At 35.6% G+C, this 4,060-nt stretch overlaps 1 non-coding gene across 1 annotated transcript; it reads right to left on the bottom strand.

The window, feature by feature from the left end:
- Positions 1-1,987: 1,987 nt before the first annotated feature.
- On the bottom strand, positions 1,988-2,106 carry LOC112484521. Its single transcript, XR_003048036.1, has one exon. It is a non-coding gene; the product is annotated as a 5S ribosomal RNA (ribosomal RNA).
- Between the last annotated feature and the right edge of the window lie 1,954 nt (positions 2,107-4,060).

The following is a 4,060-nucleotide window of genomic DNA, read 5'->3' as shown; positions in this document are numbered from 1 at the left end:
TTATTACGCTTTGTTCCCTCTATCCCACTAAGCTGAAAAATTTTATTATAAAAAGATATTGGATTTTGTCAAATGTCTTTTCTACATCTATTGATATAATCATACAATTTTTATCCTTCATTTTATTTGCATAGTGTATCACATTAATTAATTTGTGGATATTGAACAAACCTTGTATCCCAGGAATAAATTCCACTTTATCATTTATGGTGTATCATCTTTTTGATGTCTTGCTGAATTCAGTTTGCTAATATTCTGTTGAGGATTTTTGCATCTATGTTCATCAGGAATATTGGCCTATAATTTTCTTTTTACTTTTTTAATGTCTTTTCCTGGTTTTGTTATCAAGGTAATGCAGGCCTTCTAAAATGATTTTGAGATCCTTCCCTCCTCTTCCATTTTTTGGAATAATTTATGAAAGGTTGGTATTAATTGTTATTTGAGTGTTTGGTAAAATTGACCTTTGAAGCTGTCTGGTCAAAGACTTTTTTGTTGTTGGGAGTATTTTTATTACTCATTCAATTTTGTTAGAGGTTATTAGTCTGTTCAGATTTTCTGTTTCTTTCTAACTCAGTCTTGGAATATTTATGTGTTTCTAGGAATTTATTCATTTCTTCCAGGTTGTTCCATTTGTTGTCATATAATTGTCCAAAGTATTTCTTTATAGTCCTTTGTATTTCAGTGGTGTTGATTGTTACTTCTCTTTCATTTCTGATTTTATTTACCTGGGCCCTCTCTTTTTTTCTTGATGATTTTCTTTATCTTTTCAAAGAACCAGGTCTTGGGTTAATTGATCTTTTGTATTGTGTTTTTAGACTCTATTTCATTTATTTTTGCTCTGATCCCTATTATTTCCTTTCTTCTACTCACTTTGAGCGTTGTCTGTTCTTTTTCTAGTTTCATTAGGTGTAAAGTTTATTTATAGGTGATTGTTTATTTGACATTTTTCTTGTTTCTTGAGGCAAGCCTGTATTGCTATGAATTTTCCTCTTAGAACTGCTTTAGCTGTGTACAACATGTGGTCAGTCCTGGGAAATGCTCCATGTGCACTTGAAAACAATGTATATCCTGCTGCTTTTTTTTTTAAATGTTTTAAAAGTATCAGTTAAATTTATCTGATCTAATGTGTCATTTAAGGCCACTGTTTCCTTGTTCAATTCTTAAGGCCACTGTTTCCTTGCCACTAATTCCCCTACTATTACTATATTATTGTTGATCTTTCCTTTTATGTCATCAATATTTGCTTTATATATTTTGATGCTCTTAAGGTTGGGTGTGTAGATGTTTATGAGAGTTATGTCCTCTAGTTGGATTGATCCCTTTATATTTATGAAATGCCTTTGTCTATTGGTATATTCTTTGTTTGAAAATCTATTTTCTTTGATGTAGGTATCGCTACACCAGCTTTTTTTTATTTCTATTTGCATGAAATATCTTTTTCCATCTGTTTACTTTCAGTCTCTGTGTGTCTATCTGAAGTGTGTTTCTTGTAGAGAGCATATGTATGGGTCTTTTTTTTAAATCCATTTAGCCACCTTACATCTTGTGATTGGTGCATTTAGTGCATTTACATCAAAAGCAGTTATTGACAGGTATGTAGTTTTTGCCATTTTGTTAATTGTTTTGTAATTGTTCTTATAGTTCTTCTCTGTTCCTTTTGTATTCTCTTGCTCTCTTCTCTTGTATGTTGGTGACATTTCTGTCATGTTGTACTTGGATTCCTTTTTCTTTATTTCTTGTCTATCTCTTGCAGATTTTCGGTTTGTGGTTACTATGTGTTTCATATACATCAGGCTCTGTTTATAGCAGTCTATTTTAAGTTCTAGGTCACTTAAGTTTGCCTACATTCTAAAATCAGTATAATTTTTACTCACTCCTCCATGTTTATGTTTTTATCATTGTTTTTTACTTCTTTTGTTTGTGTGTGTGTGTTTTGTTTTTTTTTTACATTTTTTATTATTTTTATTTTTACTATTATTATTTTTAATGCCTACAGCACCTGATATTCCTAAGTGGTCTCCCATCCAAGTACCAACCAGGTCCGACCCTGCTTAGCTTCCAAGATCAGATGAGATCGGGCACATTCAGGGTGGCATGGCCGTAGACTGTGTGTTTCTGTGAATCCTTTGATTAATTGTTGTAATTACACATGCTCTTTCTACTTTTGTCTTTTAATCTTTGCTCTACTTTTATAGTTGGTTGATTCACTGCTTTTTAAGTGTCTGCCTTTGTCAGTTAGCATTTTTTTCTTTTCTATATTTTCTTATTCACATTTTTTTGGTGTTTTATTTTCTACTTAGTGAAATCTCTTTAATATTTCTTATAATACTGGTTTAGTAGTGATGAACTTCTTTAGCTTTACCTTGTCTGGGAAACTCTTTATCTCTCCTTTAATTCTAAATGATAGTCTTGCTGGGTAGAACAATCTTGATCATAGGTCTTTGCTTTTCATCACTTTGAATATTTTCTGCTATTCCCTTCTGGTCCGAAAAGTTCCTCTTGAGAAGTAAGCTGACAGTCTTATGGGCATGCCCTTGTACACAATAAACTGCTTTTCTCTTGCTGCTTTTCAGATTCTCTCTTTGTCTTTAACCTTTGGCATTTTAATTATGTTGTGTCTTGGTGTGGGCTTCTTTGTGTTCATCTTATTTGGGACTTTCTGTGCTTCCTGGACTTGCATGTCTATTTCTTTTTCTATGTTAGAGAAGTTTTCAATCATTACTTCTTTTAATAGATTTTCAATCCCTTGCTTTCTCTCTATTCCTTCTGGTACCCGTATGATGAGAATGGTGGTATGCTTGATGTTGTTCCAGAGGTTTCTCAAGCTGTCTTCACTTTTTAGATTTTTTTTCCCTTTTGTTGTTCAGATTGAATGTTTTTTGCTATATTGTCTTCCAGATCACTTACTCAATTCTTTGCTTTATCTAATCTGTTGTTCCTTTCTAATGTATTCTTTACTTAAATTATTATATTCTTCATTTCTGACTGGTTCTTTTTTATGGTTTTTATCTCTTTGTTGAGGTTCTCAATGAGTTCATTTATTCTACTCCTAAGTTCATTGAGCATCCTTATAACCAGTGCTTTGAATTCTGTATATAGTAGCTAGTTTGTCTCCATTTTGTTTAGTTCTTTTTTCTGAAGTTTTGTCCTGTTCTTTCATTCGAGACATTTTTCTTTTTCTCCTCTTGGGACTGACATTTTGGCTGACTCCCTTTGATTGTTTCTACATATTAAGTAGATGTTCTATGTCTCCCAGTCTTGATAGAGCAGCCTTATTTAGTAGGTGTCCTGTGAGGCCCAGTGGCACAGTCTCCATATTCCTCTGAGCTGGGTCCTTCAGGGATAATCTTTGTTTGACTTGTATGTACCCTTCAGTTGTAGTACTACCTTAGTTGCTGTCGGAATGACAGTGGGTGGGATTGACTACCCGGAGACAGCTGTCCTGAGCCCTGGCCCTCCAGACTTCACCTTCAGGTTTACTGGCTGTGAGGGTTGGGCATGACTACAGTGGATGAGCTTTTTTGGAGAGTTGGAGCCTTTTTATCAGGGCTTTGGTGCTAGCTGAGTCCATCTTTGGGGTATGTTATTTATGGAGCTGCTTGAGTGATGCTCTGGTATGATCTGAAGCTGACCACTGGATGTGTTGGCTCTGGAGTCTGTTAGGAGGGGCTCTAGTGGAAGCCAAGGTCAGCTTCCATTTGTGCCCAGCTTGGGGTACCTGGTGGGAGCTACAAAGTGATCTGTGGTTGTTTACTGCCTATGCTGGGTTCAAAGGTGCTTGGGAGAGACTAAGCTGTGAATGAAGGCTGGCTGCCACTTGTGCCAGGATTGGGACCATTTGGTGGGCACCACAATATGAGCTGAGGCCAGCTGCTACTTATATCAGGCTTGTGGTCACTTAAAGCTATATTTTAAGTCAGCACTAACCGAAGCTTATGCCAGGCTTTGTGCCACCTGATGGGAGTGACAATGCAAATTGAGATTAGTCAACACTTTGCCATATTTGGGGCCACTTTGCAATAGGTACAGGGCACACTAAGGCCAGCTACTTCTTTTTTAG

Source organism: Pteropus alecto, unplaced genomic scaffold, assembly GCF_000325575.1.
Source record: "Pteropus alecto unplaced genomic scaffold, ASM32557v1 scaffold75, whole genome shotgun sequence".
NCBI lineage: Eukaryota > Metazoa > Chordata > Mammalia > Chiroptera > Pteropodidae > Pteropus > Pteropus alecto.
This window is presented reverse-complemented; position numbering and strand designations above follow the sequence as displayed.